Below are 24,465 nucleotides of genomic sequence, written 5' to 3'. Positions count from 1 at the left end.
TTTGCAACGCTCAAAATATTTTCTTAAAATGACCAATTGTCTTTCCCTTGTGGTGGCTACCCCAAATCATCAATGAAGACTTTTAACTCCTCTGGGGAGATGTCACCAAAAGTCTTATCACTTGTATGTTGCTAAGAACCAGGCGCGTTGCATAACCTAAAGGCCATCACATGATACGCAAAGGTACCAAAAATAGTGATAAACATCATTTTCAGCTTATCTTCCTCCTCAATAGCCACTTGGTTGTATCCAGCAAAACAATCCATGAATGAATAGATTTTCTTATCCACTAATTGATCTAAAATCTGGTCAATAAATAGTAACAGATAGTAATCCTTAACTGTCTACTTATTAAGCTCTTTGAAGTCTACGCAAAGCTGAATCTGATTATTATTCTTCTTCTTGATAACAACTAGTGAACACCATTCTGTGTGTTGAACTGAAAATATCAGGCCATCTTTTCGTAATTTCATCAACTCCTCAAATAGCCCGTCCCTTAGTTCGAAAGGCATACGCCTTACTTTTTGTTGCACAAGGTGGCTACCTTCCTTTAGGGGAATGGTATGAACATCGAGGTTCGGAGGACTATCTCTCAACTCATCATAACTCCAAGCAAAGATATTGCTTTCTTCCAAATTGAGCATGGATCCTAATTTGATTGATCGTGAATCATTCAACGTACCAAGGTCTAACTCGATTACCTCCACATCTCTTATCCTATCCTAAGCCTCTATTGGCTCATTCAAAGTTACTTGATAGATATCCTTTGTAGTGGACCCCTCATTGAACTCATCACTTGATGACGTCTCACTAGTAGATGGAGCATCTAATGTATCTAACTCTGGCAAAGATAAAGGAACTCTCTCACTTTGAGGAGATTCATGGTAGGCATCTACTACTCCAACCTAATCACCCTAAAGTCTAGAATGCATTCCACATTGGCAAATAGTCACATGGACTTTAGTAATGTACCCTTCATGTTGTCTTAAACTATCATCAACCATTCGGATAATTATGGAGGCATCTTTTTTAATTTCTAATCCCAACTTGTCCATCAATTCCGAACTCATAATGTTGATGGAGGTTCCTGTGTTCACAGTAGCATGATCCACTAATATTCCATCAACATATGCTACTACCCTTGGACAATGCTTTTCAGCATGCTCAAACCAATCATCTCCTACCTACGCTATTCCCAAGGGCTCCACAATATACCCCGTGTGAAGAATTTTTTTGAATTCCTTATGCACTCTTAGAGACAACTTAATCAATTGCAAGAGATTTGTATCTAGCTTAACTCCGCAAAGAGAACTCACTAAATTAAATTCATGATAGCTAGCAAGAGCTCTCTTCTCTCCTGTAGTCTTTGAATAGGATTTTTTTCCTCTTTCTTGGCTTTTGCCTTCTTCTTTGGCAATTCGTTAACCTTTTTGGGGTCAGCTTTACCATCAACGACTTTTAGAGGTCTGCCTTCCATGTCAAGATTAAGGACCTGTGTCCCCTTATCATCTTGCTTAGGGTTTCCCTTGATAGGTTTTACCTTGTCTTTATCAACGTCTTTACCCTTTTGACCTATCGTAATGACCCATAGATTAGAAGCTTCAGTGCCATTGACACAAACAGCTTTAATAAGGCTGACTCCACTACCACTAGGCATCTCCTCTACAATAGCTTTCTCTCTTTGCAATATTTATTTCGGTCCCTCATCTTGCTGGAGATTAGTCCCTTACTCGATGGTTGATTGGACCTAGCTGTTTACTTCCTTGCTGGAAAGAGCTAATCTTGCTCCAACACGTACTAGCTAAATGGCCAGACTTCCCATATATGTCACATTTAACATTTGGACAATTCATAGGGAAATGTTGGCCGCCACACCACTTGCAATTGAATTTTAAGGGGGCATCTTCTTTAGGGCATCAACTCCCTATCAAAATCTGTTGCGTCTTACAAAAATTAACATCAATAGCTATTTGTCTCTATTGTTCGATGATCATGTCAGTGTAGTGCTTCACCATATCCTTAACTTCGCCAAGGACATTCGAGGCACTTGACTCACAATTGCGATTGTCTACCTGTCGTTCCATTAGTCTAACCACTTGATTGGGAATTGGCTGCTGTTGATTCCTTGGAGCAACATTAGGATTTATCGTTTGGCCTCCAACACTTGGTGGAGCCATCTGACTAGCCATAGGCATGGTCACATTGGGAGGAGCTGGCAACATAGGCACATTTCGATTCATGCTTCCTCTCCCATTGGAAGTACTCATGGGCATCCCTTGACCTCCATTCGTCAGTGCTAAAGGATTTCCAACACCTAGATTCGAATTTCAGTTTGCCCTAGAGGTATAGGGTGCTTGTAATCACGACTCTATCTCCTTTGCTCATGTAATGGTAGTATCAATGTCAGCAAGAGCAACACTACTCAATTGCACCATGCAGAAAGAATTGCAACTGAGCAGCAACTGGAATAGAAATATAGGTTTGCAACTTACAAAATACTTCCTTTAGTTTCTTGGCATAGCCTCAAATATTCTCATGAGGTTCTTAACATGTTACATTGAGAACACATAGCCAGTACTATTGACCTCCCCTTTCAATGGAAAACCCTCTTTGGAAGGCCGCAAAAAATACATCAATCATAGTTATGGTTCCAGCCTTTAGGCTATGATACCATATTGTAGCCCGTCCTTTCAGAGTCATATTAAAGAACATCATCAAGTGTCCTTCATCTTGAATTTGACAATAAAACATTAACTTTTGGAATTCATTAATATGAAGTTCTACATCTTCCTCTACTAACTCATTAAAAATGGATAGATGAAATCCTAAGGCTGGCAAGTCTGCCGTTCCTACTAGGATTGCAATGGGTTGTGCCATGGTGACAATTGGATTCACCAAAGGAGTTTGAACAATGGAAATTATTACTCCACTCAAAGTGGGCTGACTGACAGGAAGAGGGAAAGTACTAGAACTTCCTCCTCCTAACGAACTATGCGTGGGGCTAGGGTTACTAATACCCCCTCCCTTATAGGGATATCAGACCATTTTAGCCCATCATTGAGCCCGTTTAACTCTTTGTTGCTTATGAAGCTCAATTTGACAGTCTGTTGAATCTATCTCACTGCCTTTTGGCATACAGTAATAAACTGGTCCCTATTGATCAAGATTCGGAGACCGCCACTTATTAGCGGCTCATAACAAATGCACCACCTCTATCAGGACCTAAAACAGGTCCAACACTGGCTCTAAGGCACTAGCCAAGCCTCTGCTATGCACCTAAACCAACAAACAAAGGGACCACCCCTCGGCGGCTTATTGTCGTGGCCCCACTATGGCTCTCCCACACCTCGGAGATTGGCCCCACGATATGCCATGAACACATAAAGCACGTTCGATACACAATCCACTCTTTTAATTTATCAATCCAGGAGATAATAGATTTTCCTCACTGAATATTCCCCAAAGAACAAACCACTAACCCTATAGCTTAGGATACCTCACCTCCTCAACATAGGTCATCATTCATGAAAACAATTGCTATACATCCAAGATGATACCATGTTTTGTGTGCAATGCAATTATAGATTATTCTTAGTGCTCAAATAATTCCTTATTAACAACCAGCATTGTGAAGGTGCAAAAACATGTCTTTTTGTGCATTTCTTCTAATCGAGATTGTTATGCTGTGTAGGGCTAGCATTGAGTGTGCTCCCATTGCTAGACCCTCTTAATTTTAAACCACGTGTCCTATATGCCATGCATTAGAAAACTATCAAAATTTAGCATATTATAAGCACTTAACACCCCCTTCTCCCTATCGCTTAAGATTGTGCATTCGGTGCTAGGTTTAGAGAGCATTTTTTATGTATTTTTCCTTCATGAAAGTAATAAGAACCCACTTTAACATAGAGATAGGGCTAAACTAAGGCTAAAACTCATGCCTCATACATTCACAAATGCAAATATTATTATTTTTATTTTTCGGACTCAAAAACTTATTTTCTATTTTTTTTTATTTTTCACTATTTATTTATGGATAAATACCCATATTTTTAGATTTACTAATTTAGACTAATTGATCTTACTGAGAATTATTTTTCTATCCTATTCTATCCCGTATGAACACTATACATAGGACAAAACCCCCAAAAACACATGATTTTCCTTGAAATCGCAATGTTGCGGGTTTTGCGTGTTTATAAAGAAATTACTAGATGACTTATTTTTCTTGATTTCTTTAACATTTCTAATAGATCAGAGTATTGGCAAGCAAATGCAACCATTTCCAACCAAAATTTATAATTAAACAATTAAATTTGGGACTTTCATAAAATTGCACCTTCTAATGTACATATTTCATAATTAAAGGCCTGTTGGCACTTCCCAACAACCGTTGACAATCCTTCCAACCTCGATCTACGCTCCTTCATGCTCCAACATCATCCCACGATCAAAATCTCTCATTTCAATCCAACCCCCTTCTCTCATACAATCAACCATGTAAACACACAACAAGAGGAGAGAAGAGAGAAGAGAGAGAAATACTAAAATTTGATCTATTCATAGAATGCATCATTTTCTAATTTGATTCTTGCAATGGGAAGCATAGAAAATCTCCATCTTGTTGCCTTCTTCCCTCATCCTAGTGCCAAGGGTTGCAAATTCATTTTTTAATCAAGGAGGAGGCATTGAAAAAAATGGCATCCCCCCCCTCACGATTCATGTTTTATGTTTTTGGCCTTTAGTTAAGATGTCTGGTACATAGACATTGTTTCTTGCATCAGATGTTTCAGCATGCCCCATACTGCCATGGTTACACAAAGTATTAAGAGATCACACACACACACACACACACACACAGAGAGAGAGAGAGAAAGAGAGAGAACATATTTAAAAAGTAATTGAATACTTTCATGATGTAGGCGCACCAAAGTATTACAATATGTCGAGAAAATATTTGACACATCTTTTTCTCCACATCAAAGCATGAATATCCATACACACATGAGAGACATCATAAATTTTGTTGGGGGTAAAGGTGCCTCTACATAGTGGCCCATGTATTACTACACTAACAATACCCGCGCCTGCACAATGTAGGCAGCGGGCGCCCATCACTATCACTTCATTCTTTATTCTTTTAGTGACATTTGAATAAAGGGAAGGCCAACCACACATTGTGACTATTGGAGTTCCCACATTGTGTGTGTCTCTCTCTCTTGCTCTTGCTCCCGCTCGTGCTTCCACTTCAGGACTCACCTCCCTTCAACTTCACACTCTTTAATCACTTGAGGGGGGTAGTTACTTCTCTTCGTGACAAACCCTCTCTTTGTTTCTCTCCATCTCCTCATGTTTTCTCACTCATTCTCCTCTCTCTCTCCCTCTCTCTCAGAACAACCAAGAGGGGGCAATGTACTCACTACAAAGGCCAGATGATGGATTCTTCGACTCCTCTTCGCGACGACTCCTCTTCTTCTTTCGTGCACTTCCTCCTCTTCTTCACGAATGGTGGCGACGGTGAGAAGCTCTCCTTCTCTCTCTTTCTTCCTTCCTCTCCCTCTCCCTCCCAAAGCCACAATCTCTTTTACTCTCTCTCAAACTCTTTGTGGCAAAATGCCGCACTCGAGTTTCGCCCACTTTTTTTTTCTCTGAGTACCGTCGCTATTTGTGTCACTATTTGCGATGGAAATAGCGACGCCGCTAATTTGCATCTCAAACACCCGTCATTATGTCCCTATATCCTATTGGGAGTAAAGGCATCTCCACCTAGCCACCCGTGTATTACTACACTGACAGTACCTGCCACTGCACACTATAGGTGGCGAATGCCCATCACCATCACTTTATTCTTTATTCGTTTAGTGACAGTTTGAATAAAGGAAGGCCCGATCACACATTGTGACTGTTGGAGTTTCCATTTGTTCTCTCTCTCTCTCTTTCTTGCTCTTGCTCTCCTACCATAGCTCTTCTAAGCAAGCTTCGATCCTTCTCACCTCTTGCTCTCCTACCATAGCTCTTCTAAGCAAGCTTCAACTAGTATCAGAGCATGGTTGCTTGAGCATTTCGACTTGGTTCTTGACTCCTTCAACTTCCTATTGATTACCTACGCTCATTGGGTCTCCTTCCCGACAACCATAGCTGACTCTCTCGAGCTCCCGTCACTCCCCGACTTTCCGAGCACCTACTCGGCCCATTTGGGCACCCTCATGGCATTCCTTCAAAGGTATTGGAGCTCTCTTTTTTGTTATTTTACTTCAATCCACAGGTTTTGTGAAGCAGGACAGCCATGTCCTCTTGCTTCTTGTGATGCCTACTCTCTACCAGTGACTTTGCCCTTCAAGAGGGAGCTCCTAGGGATCCTTGACTACTCCCCCAACCTTTCCTTGACATTTCCCATCCCTTCCACAAGCCCCAGATCAGTTTGGGCTAGCTTGAAGACCTGCAAAATTTTCATTTTTTTCTTCAGCCCTCCCTTGGCACTCATTGGCATCTTGAAAACACTTCATTTGGCACTTGGAACACCCCCTTGATGCTCGACATTGGTGGTTATTATTGGCATTGATTTGTGGACTGATTTACCTCAGTCTAGGACCATTTTTCACAATCCACATGCAACCACAAATAGTGTTACATCAACACTTTATGCTTATGCTTGGTTGGCATTGACATTGGTTGCTCGGTTGGTCCTGAATGCTCCCCGAATGCTAGGGGAATGTATGCCTATGATATGAGATGCTTTTAGGGCTGAATTTGCTCAGTCATTGACTGTTTTACACAGTCCACAGGCAGCCCAAAATAGGGTAGCCCCTTGTCATTACACTTTATGCTCATGCTACATAGTCATTTGATGCCCGATTATGCCTGGTTGTAAAAGGTGAGAAGGATCGAAGCTTACTTGGAAGTGAGCTATGGTGGAGAGCAAGAGCAAGAAGAGAGAGAGACACAAATGAGAACTCCAATAGTCACAATGTGTGACCGAGCCTTCCTTTATTCAAAAATGGCTGTAGATAACTTTCCACGCTTATGGATCCCAAAGGCGGTAACCCATCTCGCCTGCATCCCTATAGCCAAGGAAAATGCATTTGACACTCTTAGGATCCAACTTATTATGCTTGTCTTTGGATACATGGCAAAATGCCTCACATCCAAAGACACGTAGATGCACATAAGATGGAGGTTTCCCAGTCCATACCTTCTCTGCAACCTGAAAATCCAAAAACCACTAGAAGGTGATCTATTTATGACATGCACGGCTGTACTGACTGCCTCAGCCCAAAAGCTCTATGGTAAGCCTGCATGGCTAAGCATACTACATACATGCTCCTGGATGGTTCTATTCATCCACTCAGTGCCAAACCATTCTATGGTGGGATATAGGGGACGGTCAATTGACACTTAATACCCCTCTCGTCACATAGTTGCTCAAAAGCACGTGACACATATTCTTTTCCATTGTTAGTCCTAAGACATTTCAGTATATGCCCAGTCTGGTTTTCAACAAATGCAAGCCATCTCTGAAATACAGCCAAGACATCGAACTTAAGCTTAATGGGGTAAGCCTAGACTATACGCGAAAAATCATCAATGAACGTCACAAAATACTTTGCACCACCTATAGATTGACAGGACATGGGCCCACAGACATCTGAATGTACCAATGCCAAGGGCTCACTCATGCGTGTCCTACTAGACTTCTTATGTGTGTATTCCTAGCCTGTCTACCATAAAGACAATGCTCACATGAATCAAAACATGCATAGTCAAGGGGTGGTAAGTACAACAAACCAGAAATCATTTTCATTCCCTTTAAGGACATATGGCCCAAACGAGCATGCCAAAGAGATACATGTGGGATGGAATTGACTGATAAAACATGGTCAACAGAGGACCCATCAACTACAAGAGGATAGAGGATGCCAGCTTTGGCACCTCTAGCAAGCATAAGTTTGCCACGGGTGATCTTCCAGGAAAAATCCCCAATTGAAACATGAAACCCAACATCATCAAGCTTCCCCGTAGACATAAGACTACGTGTAAGCACAGGTACATGACGTACATCCTGTAAGAGAAAGGTACTACCAGTAGAGAATTGCAGTCATACATCTCTAATGCCAACAATAGCAAGTGACATGTCATCACCCAAGCGAATTGAACCAAAGAAAGTGTGGTAGGAGTGGAACCACGCATGGCATGGTGTAACATGAAATGAAGCACCAGAATCCAAAAGCCAGCACTGCATATACATAGAGTGAACATCAGTCAACGACGTAGCATCACAAGAACTAGCTGCAAGTATGTACTCCTCATTGGAGTCATTAGTCTGCATGACATTTATCTCCTCAATTTTCACACTAATTTCACAAGCATAATGTTGCGATCAGAGGACTTTTCCTATACTTTGTCTTTCCCCTCATCTTTGCGCTTCTCATTGTGCAACTCATGACACCGTGGGCGTATATGACCTTTTTTGCTGCAATGATGACATATCACATTAGCATTTCTCCCAGAGACTTGCTGTGCGACGTACCACGCGACTTAGACCTAGACTTCTGAGAGGCTCTGCCATGGCCATTCCCACGGTCATTCTTGCCATTACCATCTCTGCCTCTAACAGTCAAAGCATGCGACACACGAGAGGCATCCAAGTTCTTACAGTTGATCTCTTCTTGCAGAAGAGCACTCTCTACATCAGGCAAGTTCAGAATAGTGGTAGGAGCACAGAAGGCAGTGCGAAATACATCCCATGACTCACTTAGAGTCCCAAGCAAAAGTAATGGAGTAACCTCATCAGTAAAGGTAATACCCTACAAAGTCAAGTTCTTGAGAATAGCATGGAACTGGCTCAAATGAGCAGACATTGTCATATTCTCCTTCATGCACAAGTCCACAAGCTACTTCTTCAGCCAATACATATGACTTGCTCGACTTTTCTTATCATAGAGGTCCTTAATTTTATCCCAAAGCTGCCAAGCACTCTGTGCTTCCTCAACCACATTGTAATGCACCTGTTTAGTGAGAGAAAAGATGAGGGTGGACTTGCATAACTCATCAAACTCATCCCATTCGTCATCAGTCATAGTTTCACGTTGCTCACCATGCATCCTTAGTGGCTTTATCTATGATTTTTGCACCAATACCTGCCAAACTTGGCTCTTCTGATAGGCATAATTCGTACCATTGACCTTAATGATGTTGAAGATAGCACTGTCAGTGGAAGAAGAACCCATAATGTAGTCCAAAACAGTGCAAACAGTTCAAAAATGCTATTTTCTACTGTAAACAACCAAAAATACCACCAAAACCAAGGCAAAATGACCACAAACTAATAGCTAATGATGCTACCCACCAAGTACCATCAAAAGTACATAAAATCTAGATGATTTAGCATGAAAATTCCACATCAATCCATACATAGCTGCTTGTTGTAATAAATTACAGCTAGGTACAATGAGAGTAAACTATAGGCAAAATCAATGCACCAAGTCAACCACTGATTGTCAAAGCATAACCAACATCAAGCGGGCATAAATCAGCATATGATAGTCATACGGACATCAAGCAAACACCCAAGCATGTCAAACGAATCTGTCAGTAAGCCGGCATACCCCCTGTGTAATAGGGTAAAGTGTACACAACACTTGCAAGACTTGACACAAAGAGGTGTATACTCAGGGAGTGTGAAGCCCAAATCAGCCCAAGTACATGTATGCGGACCACGGCATATCAACCATGCAACATCCAAGTGAAGAATATCCCAATCTCAGAAGACTCAAAGCTCAATAGCATAAACCACCTGCTCAATGTCTATCAAACATCCAACGATGCTCCCACTAGCACAAAAGCCGTATGGATCAAGCCAAGAAGCTCAAGAAGGGCATATGAGAGCAGCAGTGATGAAAGATCCAAGACCAGACATCAATAAGACATCATGAGCATATAGGCTCTGTAGCCTCCAATTAGAGCATCCATAGACATGAACTGTATCCCAAATACAACTCTGGCAAGCCAAGAAATATCCCAAGTAAGTTCCTGAAAGCCAAATGCAAGCCAAGATAAGGCACTAGTAGCAATCGGCTCCAAACAATGTAAGTAGCATGTAGTAGTGGCATAGGCCAAGCATGTCAAGACCGGTTAGACATAGGTAATATACATGCCATATGTACATCTAAGATGGAGCATCAAATGCATATCCCAAAGACATAGCCCGAACCAGAACCAAATACTCCATTGCATATCCCAAAGACATAGCCCGAAACCAATAGGCATAACCAAACTGGAGGTAAAATAACCTGTCAACCAAGGTAGCATAAATCCCAACCAACAACGAAGTGTTTGCATCCAAATCAAGGCTCAATAGCTCTCAAATAGCATATCCATGCATAAACCATGATGACCAAGCATTAATACATCCAACAAGACAACAAAATGTCAACAAAAAGCATTATGCATAAGCCGTCCCTGATAAAACCTTGTTGTCCAAACAATGTACAGCAATAAATCCCTACATAAATCGAGCTATGGAAGCTCAAACCAAGTCCCAAAGCATCTCAAAACATTCGGCAAACATCCCCAAAGTATCTAGGCATCAAATACCAAGCCTCGAGAGCATCACATAAGCTAAGAGCATGACATTTTCTTGCTGTAAATCAACTCAGATCTGTTGCAAAAAATGTTGTGATCAGAATTTGGCAGATCTAACAATGCCATCACATCAGAGCATGCCAAAACCCCAAGTTAGACTCTTACCTTACCTAAATTGAGTTTCGAATGCTGAGATATGAGAAAAAATGGGATTTTTTAGCCATATTTTGAAACATGCACAAAAAAAAAAAACGTGAGCTGACTGTGGGGCCTATTGGTTATGCTGAGGATAAGGGGGGAAATGTGGGCACACAAGGTGCCCAATGAAGCCAAGGAACACGTGCAAAGATCCTATGAAGGCCGGGGGAGAGTCGAGAGATGAAATCTTACCTCAGGGGGAAGAAGCCATAGCTGGCATTGAAGCTCCAAGCTCTAGGTCTTCAATACGGGCTAAAGTAATGCCGGGCCAAGCTCCATGATTAAGCTTCGATACCAGTTGAAAGGTGAGAAGGAGTGAAGCTTGCTTGGAAGTGAGCTATGGTGGAGAGCAAGAGCAAGAAGAGAGAGAGACACAAATGGGAACTCCAATGGTCATGATGTGTGACTAGGCCTTCCTTTATTCAAACTGTCACTAAAATAATAAAGAATAAAGTGATGGTGATGGGCGCCTACCACCTGCAGTGTGCAGTGGCAGATACTGTCAGTGTAGTAATACATGGGCGGCTAGGCAAAGTCACCTTTACCCCCAACAGGTTGGTGCTTATACATATGGAAAAGTATGCTTATGGTTTGTCTATGGTTTTGAGCTTGGATTGGGCCACTGTTTGCTCAGTTTTGGATGTTTATTTGCTGCTGGAATATTCAAGGCTAAAGCCCTTTTGCTTATGTTTGTATATGCCTATTGTATTCACGCTATGTCTTGGATGTATACATTGATGTAGTGACTCTTGGGGATCAACATAGAGCTTGGATTTGCTCTCAAATCATTGGTTTTGCTTGAGCTCACTTCGCATAGCATTGGGATCTTCATCTCTGATGTACTTATGGCATGTACTTTGCTTATGTCTGACCGGTCTTGACATGCTTGACCTATGCCACTACTACATGCATGTTACATTGTTTGGAGTTGGATGCTATTGAGCCTTGCTTTGGCTTGACATTTGATTGCCCGAAGCCTACTTTGGCTATTTCTCAGTTTGCCAGAGTTACAATTTGGATGTATTTGATGTCTATGGATGCTATGTACGGATACTACACGGTCTATATGCTTATGAGGTCTTATTGATGCTTGATCTTGTATCTTTTGGCATTGGTGCTATCATATGCCCTTGTTGAGCTTCTTTGCTTGATATTTATGGCTTTTGTGCTAGTGGGAGCCTCTTGATACGCTTGACAGACATTGAATAGGTGGTTTATGCTAGTTGAGCATTCGGATACTTGAGACTGGGATCTTCACTTGGATATTACATGGTTGATATGTCATGGTCCTCACATATGTACTTGGGCTGATTTGGGCTTTGCACTCCCTGAGCATACACATCTTTGTGTCAGGTCTTGCCAGTGTTGTGTACACTTTGCCCTATTACACAAGGGATGTGCCAGCTTATTAACAGATTCATTTGACATACTTGGGTGTTTGCTCGATGTCCGTATGACTATCACATGTTGATTTATGTGCGCTTGATGCTGGTTATGCTTTGACAATCAATGGTTGACTTGGTGCGTTTATTTTGCCTACAATTTGCTCTCATTGTACATGGCTGTAGTTTATTACAGCACGCAATTATGCATGGACTGACATGGAATTTTCATGCTAACTCATCCTGATTTTATGTACTTTTGATTGTACTTGGTGGGCAACATCATTAGCTATCAATTCGTGGTCATTTTGCATTGGTTTTGGTGGTATTTTGACTGTTTACAACAAAAAACAAGCAGTTTTGAATTGTCTGCACCATTTTGGACTGAAGTATGGCATTGTCTTCCACTGACAATGCTATCTTCAACATCACTAAGCTTGATGGTATGAATTATGCCTACTGGAAGAGCCAATTTTGGTAGGTATTGCCAATAAAGCCTTTAACGATGCATGGCAAGCAGCCTAAAACTATGACTTGGGATGAGCTTGATAAGTTATGCAAGTCCACCCTCATCTTGTCTCTCATTGAACATGTGCATTACAATGTGGTTGAGGAAACACAGAGTGCTTGGCAGCTTTGGCATAAAATTAAGAACCTCTATGACAAGAAAAGTCCAGCAAGTCATATGTATTGGCTGAAGAAGTAGCTTATGGACATGCGCATGAAGGAGAATATGACAATGTTTGCTCATTTGAGCCAGTTCCGTGCTATTCTCAAGAACTTGACTTTGCAGGGTATTACCTTTAATGATGAGGTTACTCCATTACTTTTGCTTGGGACTCTAAGTGAGTCATGGGATGTATTCCGCACTGCCTTCTGTGCTCCTACCACTATTCTGAACTTGCCTGATGTAGAGAGTGCTCTTCTGCAAGAAGAGATCAACTGTAAGAACTTGGATGCCTCTCGTGTGTTGCATGCTTTGACTGTTAGAGGCAGAGATGGTAATGGCAAGAATGACCGTGGGAATGGCCATGGCAGAGCCTCTCAGAAGTCTAGGTCTAAGTCGCGTGGTACGTCGCACAGCAAGTCTCTGGGAGAAATGCTAATGTGATATGTCATCATTGCAGCAAAAAAGGTCATATATGCCCACGGTGTCATGAGTTGCACAATGAGAAGCGCAAAGAGAAGGGGAAAGACAAAGTATAGGAAAAGTCCTCTGATCGCAACATTATGCTTGCGAAATCAGTGTGAAAATTGAGGAGATAAATGTCATGCAGATTAATGACTCCAATGAGGAGTACATACTTGCAACTAGTTCTTGTGATGCTACGTCGTTGACTGATGTTCACTCTATGTATCCGTAGTGTTGCCTTTTGGATTCTGGTGCTTCATTTCATGTTACACCATGCCATGCGTGGTTCCACTCCTACCACACTTTCTTTGGTTCAGTTCACTTGGGTGATGACATGTCACTTGCTATTGTTGGCATTGGAGATGTATGGCTGCAATTCTCTACTTGCAGTACTCTTCTGTTATAGGATGTACATCATGTGCCTACGCTTACACATAGTCTTATGTCTACAGGGCAGCTTCATGATGCTGGGCTTCATGTTTCATTTGGGGATTCTGCCTGGAAGATCACACATGGTAGACTTGTGCTTGCTAGAGGTGCCAAGGTTGGCAGCCTCTATCCTCTTGTAGTTGATGGGTCCTCTGTTGACCATGTTTTGTCAGTCAATTCCATCCCACATGTATCTCTTTGGCATGCCCATTTAGGCCATATGTCCTTGAAGAGAATGAAAATGCTTTCTGGTTTGCAATACTTACCGCCCCTTGACTATGCATATTTTGATTCATGTGAGCATTGTCTTTATGGCAGATAGACTAGGAATACACATAAGAATTTTGGTAGGACACGCATAAGTGAACCCTTGCCATTGGTACATTTGGATGTCTGTGGGCCCATGCCCTGTCAGTCTATGGGTGGTGCAAATTATTTTGTGACGTTCATTGACGATTTTTCGTGTAAAGTCTGGGCTGACCCCCATTAAGCTTAAGTCAAATATCTTGGTTGTGTTTCAGAGATGGCTTGCATTGGTTGAAAACCAAACTAGGCATAGGCTGAAATGCCTTAGGACTGACAATGGGGGAGAATATGTGACATGTGCCTTTGAGCAGCTATGCGATGAAAGGGGTATTAAGCGTCAGTTGTCTACCCCCTATACCCCACCATAGAATGGTTTGGCTAAGTGGATGAATAGAACCATCCAAAAGTGTGTACGCAGTATGCTTAGCCATACATGCCTACCACCACCACAGATCTTCTAGGCTGAGGCAGTCAGTACAGCTGTGCATGTCATCAATAGATCACCTTCTAGTGGTTTGGATTTCTAGGTTGCAAAGGAGGTATGGACTAGGAAACCTCCATCTTATGCACATCTACGTGTCTTTGGATGTGAGTTATTTTGCCATGTGCCCAAGGACAAGCGGACTAAGTTGAATCCTAAGAGTGTCAAATGCATTTTCCTTGGCTATGGAGATGCAAGTGAGATGGGTTACCACCTCTGGGATCCACAGGCACGGAAAGTCATTCTCACTCATGGTGTAATCTTCCATGAATACAAGATGCATAGACAGCCTGAGAAGGTTGTAGAGATACACAGGGTTATGTTCCAGGAGGAGCCACATGCTCCTGCAGTAGAAGTTAGTACACATGGCCAAGGTTTTGGACATGATGCTAGACATGCATCAGAGTCTGCAGTGAGACGGTCTACTAGAGCTATACGTCCACCTAATCGATTTGAGCCATTGATGCATTTTGCCTTCATCACAAATGCAGGAGAGCCTCTCACCTATGATGAGACTATGCGCAAGGGTGACAGTCACTCTTGGGAGAGGGCTATGCAGTCTGAGATGGACTCGTTGCATAAGAATATGACTTAGGATTTGGTTGCATTGTCTCAGGGCAAGAAGGCTTTGCCGTGCAAATGGGTATACAAGATGAAAAGTACCCTTGGAAACCCCAAGCCGACTTATAATGCAAGACTTGTTGCTAAGGGTTTTAAATAGGAGCATGGAGTTGACTTTGATGAAGTTTTTTCTCCTGTAGGAAAGATGAGTACCCTATGCTTGGTTTTGGCCTTAGTGCGCAGCTTGACTTGGACATGTATCAGATGGATGTCAAGTATGCATTCTTGCATGGGGATTTGCATGATGAAATATACATGGAGCAGCCTAAGGGCTTTGCAGAACCTGGCAAGGAGCACCTAGTATGCAAATTGAAGAAAAGTCTTTATGGCTTGAAACAGGCACCTAGGGAGTAGTATCATAAGTTTGATGCCTTTATGCAATCCCAGGGCTACAGCACATTTGTTATGGATCCGTGTCTTTACAGAAGAAAGCACGTGATGGCCCATTGCTTATTTTGGTACTTTATGTGGATGATATGTTGATAGCAGGGAAAGTTCATGATGAGTTGGATGCTCTTAAATCTCAACTAAAAAAAATCTTTAAGATGAAGAATTTGGGACAGGCCTCTCACATTCAGGCATTAGGGACTACTCTACCTCTCACAGAGAGAATACATTCATAAAGTCCTTGAGTGTTTCCACATGCAGGACGTGAAGCCTATTGGCTGTCCATTACCTTCTTATGTAAAGGTCTCATAGGCCGATTGTTTGCAGATAGATGAGCAGAGGGCCAAGATGGCCAAGATCCCTTATGCATCAACTGTGGGCAGTTTGATGTATGCCATGATAGCCACTCGTCTAAATATTGCATTTATAGTTGGTGTTGTGGCACGCTATATGGCTACACCTGGCAAGAAACATTGGGATGCCGTGAAGGGTATCATGAGATACCTGAAAGGCACAGCAGATATGTGTATTTGCTATGGTAGTTAGGATACAAGAGTTGTGGGATACACAGACTCTCATTATATAGGACATGCAAATAGTAGAAAGTCCACTTCTAGCTATGTATTCACCTATGCTGGAGGTGATGTCTCTTGGATGTCTAGGGTTCAGAAATATACGGCTCTCTCTAGCACTGAGGCCGAGTATGTTGCAGCCACTTAGGCTTGCAAGGAGGCCATATGGTTGGGCCGTTTGGTTCATGATCTTGGGATTGATACTATACCTACACTACATTTGGATTCTATGAGTGCTATTCAGCTAGCCAAGAATCCGGTCTTCTATGCAAAGACGAAACACATTGATGTGAGGTATCGCTTCATATGTGGGGTCATGGAGGACAAGTCTATTGACTTTGTTAAGATCTCCATTGACGAAAATCCTATAGATCTACTCAGGAAAAGCCTCACTACTGAGTGCTTTGCCTTCCTCAAGAGATTGATGAGCGTTGGATAAGATGATGTTTTTCCTCATCGTGTTGTACATGTGTACATTGTACTGTCTTTTCTTTTTCTTTTCACTCATCACTGGGGCAGATTCACCTTTAAATGGGAGGTTGTTGGGGGTAAATGCGCCTCTGTGTAGCCGCTCGTGTATTACTACATTGACAGTACCCACCACTACACACTGCAAGTGGCAGGCGCTCATCACCGTCACTGCCATTTTATTCTTTATTCTTTTTGTGACAGTTTGAATAAAGGAAGGCCCAGTCACACATTATGATTGTTGGAGTTCCCATTTGGTCTCTCTCTCTTTCTTGTTCTTGCTCTCCCACCATAGCTCTTCCAAGGAAGCTTCGATCCTTCTCACCTTTTCATATCCTTGTAGTGTAATAATCATTCTTTTCAAGCAAGGTATAACTAAAATTTCTAGTAAATCAAAATCATCCAATAGATATTTTCCTATGATTTCTCAATTGATCACTATAAATCTAGTTCAAAATAAACCTCATCTTTGTATATTTGAACGTACTTTAACATTCTATATGTGTGAATGCACTCTTTTTTTTTGTACGTGAAAGTATACTTTAGTATCCCATGCATATGAATGCACTTTAGTGGAACAAGAAGACTTTAACCTAATTTCTTGCAAAGATAGTTACAAATTAATGTAATTTATGTATTGATCCTTTTCGCTAAATTTTTTTTTAAAATGACATTCTCTATGGAAACACCTTTTTACCATATCTAACATTAAATTACAAAGAATAAATTATTATATTTTATATTTACTCTTTAATGTTTTAAATAATCAAATTATCTTATATATTTATTAAAAAAATTAGTTATTTCTAATTATTTTTCCATATAAATTATAAAAATTTTCATTTTATAAGTATTCATAAAAAATTTAACTAATTTTTTAATCGTAAGCTTCTTTGAACCATCAATCTAAGAATATTTTTAGTCTTATTTAATTTGTTTTAATTTTTAGTTAGTTTATTTATCTTTTTATATTACTTTTTTAAAAAATAACACTATTTCAATTATATTTCTAAACTAAGAAGATGAAGAATTTAAGGAAAGTAAGATTATGATTATTTTGTTATTTAAAGATTTTTTTATGAATAAAATTCAAAAAATCATGATTTAATAATAATAATTATATGATATAATATACTCAGATATATTAACACTCTCGGCATCATGGTTGGTTGAGGGTCCCATCACGTTGATACACTTGCAATGGGCCATGGTGAATGGGAAGAGTGAAAAAGAAAGGATTTGAATAGGATATCGATGCCCAAACTATCGTTAATTTCCTTTTGTAGAATTTCCTCATCTCTTATTCATTAATTCGCGCTCCCTCTCCCTCTCTCAAGAGTAGACTCGTCATCATTATGTGTTCAAAATGAGAAGAGAGACCCTCCTTTAAATGATTTCTAAGGAGAGAGAGAGGGAGGGAGGGTGGGGGGGGGGGGGGGGGGGGGGCGGGGGGTGCGTAAGGAGAGGGGAGGGGAGGAGGCAAAGAAGAGGGATTTCATTTTTTTATGAGGGTTTAGTAATGGGGGACTATTTTTGTTTTATTATATAGCAAGGGTTTTTTTATTTTTTGGTTCATTTTTATGAGGGTTTAGTAATGGGAGACTATTTTTGTTTTATTATATATGAAGGGTTTTTTATTTTAAAGTTTATTTTTTAAAGAAAATAAATTTGTAAGGGGGTGTTGTGTGCTTCAGAGGGGGCCTCCTATTGATTGTACATGGGAGGGGGGCTAGGGGAGCCACTAACAATGGCCTTGTTTATAAGACCTTATCTTTTAACACTGAGGTTAATGGCTTTTTTAATTATTATATTTTTTTATTTATATATACTTAAGAGTTTATTTAATTATATAAAAATTTAAATAAACTAGCTAAATTTTATCAAAATTTAGCATAAATTCTAGATTAAATTAACAAAGGTTATAACTTTGAAAAAGCATTTGTGAAATCATCAAGATATTTAAATTGATTTTTGACCATTTAAAATTTTCTTGAAATTTAAAATATTTCTTAAAAATTAACTATAATTTAAAAATTTTGATGATTGATAAAATAACTTGGAAATTTGATATAAATCCCCAAAAATATATAATAGATTATTTAAATTTTATAAAATCATAATTAATTCATCAAAATCATTTTTATTCGATAAAGCATTGATGAACTTAATTTAAGCTGTTTCAAGAGAGGGAGGTATGAATGGGGAAAATTGCATATGTTAACTAAGAAAATTATCTTTCCCTTAGAGAAATCGAGATGTCCTCATCATGAGAGGAACTTGGGATGTTCTATTTGGAGAAGGGATTCTTCAATCCATATTGCTCTTCCTTTGGGAGGTCATTCCATTGGATTAAATATTCATGTAAGGTATGCTTCGTTAAGAGGTTTTCCCTTGTTTCTAATATTCTCGTGTTGGACTTTAAGGATCCCTTGGGTTGATATTATAATTTGTTCATCATCATGGATATATTCCGGATTGGAAACATAAGCTTTTAGTAAGCTTATATAGAATACATTGTGGATATTTATATGGGGAGGTAAGCCTAGCTTGTATACATGTGTCCTAAGGCATTTTATGATTTTGTATGGCCCACAATGTCTGGGACTAAGCTTTTTGAATTTCCCAAGAGATAGCGAGCTTTTCTTGGATCGAACCCTTAAGAAGACCATATCACCTTCCTTAAAGATTTGATCAGTCTTCTTTGGATTTGTGTAAGCCTTTTGTTGATCCTGTGCTGATTTTATATCTTGTTGGATTGCCTTGACCTGCTCTTGCATGTCATCCAACATTCTTTTAGAAGCTTCTACCTTTATGGTGGGATCACAGAAGTTTAGGGGAGATAAATACTCTTGCTCAAATAATGCTTAATGCTTTGTTGGAATGAAGCATTATAGGCATACTCTACAATGAAAGGTATTCAATCCATTTATTTGGCTCTCGAATGCAATAAGCCTTCAAAATATCCTCCAAGTCCTTATTTACTCTTTTTGTTTGTCCATCATTTTGTGGGTGATATGTTTTATTGAAGCATAGCTAAGTCTCAATGGCTTAAAAGAGGGTGGTCCAAAATTTGGAGGTAAAGAAAGTGTCACAATCACTAATTATCCTTTTTGGGAGCCCGTGTAGTTGAAATATCTCCTTGATGAAGATTCTCCCAATGTCAAAAGCTTTATGGGTTGATTTTGTTGGAATAGCATGGCTACCTTGGTAAGCATATCCACGATCACTACGATAGAATCATATCCTCCTTGAACATTGGGTAAGCCTAATATAAAATCTATGCTAACATATTTCCATTTCATCTGAGGAATATCAAGGGGGTGTAATTTGCCAGGAAGTTTGACCCTTTCAGCCTTGATCCTTTAACAGCTGGGACATTAATAATAGCCTTTTTTTATTGCATTCAAATTTTTTGTGTACCTTGGATGTCCAACTATAGGGCTGTCATGAGCTTCCAATAAATTTTTTTCTTTAGCTCTCAACTTTTGGATACATATTTCCATTTCATTTGAGGAATATCAAGGGGGTGTAATTTGCCAAGAAGTTTGACCCTTTCAGCCTTGATTCTTTAACAGCTCGGACATTAATAATAGCCTTTTTTTGGTGTACCTTGGATGTCCAGCTATAGGGCTATCATGAGCTTCCAATAAAATTTTCTCTTTAGCTCTCAGTTTTTGGATACATAAAGCCTCTGCTGAAAATACAGTAGCTCATTTTGTAGAACATAGTCTTTGCACTTGGCTTTTTCTTTTAGGGTCTTCATCTCTAGACAAATAACCCTTGTCACTTCTAGGTAACTTGGATCCTTAGCACCTTCATTAGCCATTGTTTCCAAAATGGGATTACTAGGCATTTAGATGAGGCTTGCAAGGCTTTCTTGCTTTGTAGGGTCTTCGATTATGAGAGCGCTCAAGAAGGCAGTCCGGACTAAGAGCATCAGTCACCACACTCTCTTTGCTAGGGCAGTATCGGATCTCAAAGCTAAATTCTTGTATGACTTCTATCCACCTTCTTTGCCTCATATTGAGATCTAGTTGGGTGAAGATCCATTTTAGGCTTTTGTGATTAGTGATGAGGGTGAATTTGCAACCAAGTAGATAATAACACCATAGTTTGAGAGCGTGGATGACTACTAAAAGCTCTAAATCATGGTAGTATAATTCTTCTTATAAGACTTGAGTTTTTGAGAAGAATAGGCTATGGGTCAGCCCTCTTGGGAAAGCACACAACCCACTACAATAATGCTAGCATGGGTGACAACTTCGAATTCTTGAGAGAAGTCGAGGAGCTTTAACATTGATGTAGTAGTGAGGCATGCCTTTAGTTTATCAGAGCTTTCATACTCAATAGGAGTCCATATTATATTGGTTTGCTTTGGTCAAGGGAGTAGCAATAAGGGTGTAAGCCTTGATGAAAATATGATACCATCCTGTAAGCCCTAGGAATCCTTGGACTTCTTGAATAGTCTCAGGGTGTGGCCACTCCTAGATATCTCGTACTATAGTTAGGTCCACCGAGATTCCTTAGCTAAAACAATAAACCCATGTACTCTATCCTCCTTTTGAATAAGATGTATTTGCTTTGCTTTACATAAAGCTTGTTTGCCCTCAACATTTCAAGTTTAATTTGGAGGTGGTTCGGATAGTCTTCTTCTTTGGAATAGGCTAAAAATTCATAAAGATATGGTCTAAAAATGTCATGAACTAATCTATTGAAAGTAGCTAATGCATTAATTAATCCTTAGGATATTACAACAAATTCAAAATGGTCATACCTTTTGTTAAAAGTAGTTTTTGGGATATCCCTTAATCTGAATTTGATAGTAGCCTGATCTTCAATCAAATTTTGAAAATAATTTGCTTCTTGAAGTTTATCAACTCATCAATTCATAGAATGAGGTACTCATTTTTAATGGTTACTTCATTCAATCTGTGATAATCAATGCAAAGTCTTAAAGTCCCATCCTTTTTCTTTTGGAAAAGAACATAGACACCCCAAGGTGAGTTGCTAGGTTGGATAAACCCTTGTTCTAACAATTGCTTGAGTTGCCCTTTTAATTCAATGGCCTCCAAAATAGACATTTTGTAGAACCTCTTTGCTAATGGTTCACCTCCCATGTTAATTTAATTTCATGATCTACATCGCGACTAAGAGGTAGTTCTATTAGATCTTCGAGAAACATATCAACATATTCACTAAGCCATGACAGTTCTTCAAGGTCCATAGGTGGGTTTTTCTTATAGTAGGTAGTCCTTTGCTTAGACTTTTAATTAGTCAACTAGATTTTTCATATTGTAATTTGGGTTTTCTTGCTTTTCCCTGAGCTTGGACTAAAGTTCCCTAAATGTTGTTGAAAGTATTTGTTCATTGCCCACAATGGATACTTACCTAGTTAGGACCTAGTCAATCCATATCTAGGAGACATCATATGTTCCCAAGGATAGAATCCTAAAGCTTTCCTTTGTGAGTTGATTTCCTAAATGAAGTTCAACATTTTTTATAGTTTTATTTGAGCACACTTCTTTTCCATTCGCTTGTTCAACTATGACTTTTCTAGTGGGTTTAGGATCCAACTATAATTTCTTAATGTACTTGGGAGACATAAAGAAATGAGCAGCACCACAATCAATAAAAATTTGAAAGGGTTTACCTTTGTGCTCTACAAGCACTTGAAGAGTAAATTGGTATTCGGTCTCTTGATTATTGATGGCCATGTGGATAGTGCTTGTCTCTAACTCCTCATAGATGGCAAGATCCTCTTCTTCTTCTTCTTCTTCTTGTTCGATAAGGAAACAAGCTCGGCCACTTGTTCCTCATTCCACTCCCCATCCTCAACCTCAATTGTTGAAGTTTTCCCTAGTTGGACTGTTACGAGGAGGGTTAGCATTGTTTGTTCAAATAAGACATTGGGCTCTAAAGTGACCTAGCTAGTTGCATCTAAGGCAATGGGGTTAGGCCCCTTGATTTGCATTCACAAGATGAGGGTTATTGTTCTTGTTGGGTTGACTGTTAGGGCCATTATTAATAAGGTTGAGCTAACCCCAATTTCAATTTCCCATTTGAAGATTGACCCTCGATCTCTTTGGATAGGAAAATCCACAATTCAAAAAGTATACGATAACCTAAAAAGTCCTTCTGGGGAGGGAATCCATCAAGGGTTGAGCTCGTAGTGGCATATCGAGTTGGCATATCTTCAAGATCAGAGGATTTCATAGCCTTCAATTGCCCATTCAGTGGTGGATTTAGGCCCTCACAAAAGCAAGCTACTTGCTGTGTCATTGTCATTTTTGGGGCATACTTTAGGAGGAAAACAAAATAGGAGTAATAACCCTCCATGGTTAGGCCTTGTTGCCTTAAGCTAAAAATTTCATCCATTTTATGGGGTTAGGTATCTTCCTAGGACAACAACCTTAATTTGTTCCTAGGTTTGGAATGTCTCATGACAATTTTATCATGACACCATTGTTTCCATCATAGAGAGGCTGCTCCAATGAGATGTAGTCAAGTGATCATAGCCTAATTGGCTGCACTTGTCACAACCACAAAAAAGTAGTCTGCCATTTGTTAAATCCATGTTATGGTGTTAGTTTCTATTTTCAATCCCTCACCACTAAAGTCAAGTGGTTTAACATGCTTTAGTAGAAACTTCTTCTCCTATTGATTGGCCAAGGAAATTGGTGGTGGGGTTACCTAAAAGATTTATAACAACTTTAGACAAGATTAATCACAATATCAAAAGCTCGAGTTTTATCGCATCAATATGTATAACATGTAGCTTTTAGAAAATAGCTTTTTGATACATTAGGTAAAGCCTCAGTCATAGAACTTGGCCACATGTATTTATTTATATATTGGAGATTTCTCATAGACTTTAGGAAGTCAATAGTAATTTGGTTGTTCGAGGAATCCCTTGATAATGTAGTCTTTTCATTTTTGCCTACCTAGGTGAGCTATTCTTTCAAAAGGTAAGATGTCCATTACTCGATCATAGATATATCAATCTTGATAGATACTTTGATCGTTTATAGTTATAATGGGTTTGACCTGTGGCTCTTCAAACAAAAATATCTTGACAAGTTTGAGTTTCTCCATCAATTAGATTATTTTAATATTTGTTTCAAGATAGGCCAACCTTGTGCTTAAATATGTAGCCATTACTAGACCATTGTACAAGCTCTTATAAACCGGGAGTGGACTAATAAATGCTAGCAATATTATGAACCATTGAAAAAGGCTCTAACTAGTACGCTTATTTTACAAACCCGTGATTCGAAAATTACATTCCACGTGCATATTGATGCATTAGAAAATCACCATCAGAGTAGCACTTTGCCAACCATGAGAACATAATATGGAATTTCATATGAGTTTCACATGTCTATAGCTCATGAAAACAAATATTAACTACTCAACCACAGAACATGAAGGACTCAACATGGTGTACACTATTAAGAAATTTTGCCACTAACACCTATGAACCACTGCCCTTATGAAGCTTTGTTATAGTAACTAAACCTTGTACCATAGGACGCTTTGCAAGATGGATACTACTATTATAATTTGACTTTAACATTGTTGTAAGAAAGGGTAAACAACATTGCATTGCTAACCATATGCCTAGAGTAACAAGTGGAGAAAAAGCAACAAGAATTGATGATAATATTCTAAATTCCTAGTTAATCATTTTACAATAGGAGGCTCAACTTTTCAAGGTTAACCTAATTCCCTATTAGGCCCATGATATTGTGGCCATATTTGAGAACAAACTACCCAAATGCCAAAGAGAGAAAGGTCAACTTACACACCTACTCATTAAGATAAGGCCTTATTAGCAAGGATAGTTGTACAAGCTAGGATAGAGTGGATTGTTGAGAAGGCATGTATCCGAATACCAGTTTGAAGACATGT

The sequence above is a fragment of the Lygodium microphyllum genome, chromosome 2 (assembly GCF_053477565.2).
Source record: "Lygodium microphyllum isolate KBCC chromosome 2, Lygodium_microphyllum_v1.1.10, whole genome shotgun sequence".
Classification (NCBI taxonomy): Eukaryota; Viridiplantae; Streptophyta; class Polypodiopsida; order Schizaeales; family Lygodiaceae; genus Lygodium; species Lygodium microphyllum.
This window is presented reverse-complemented; position numbering follows the sequence as displayed.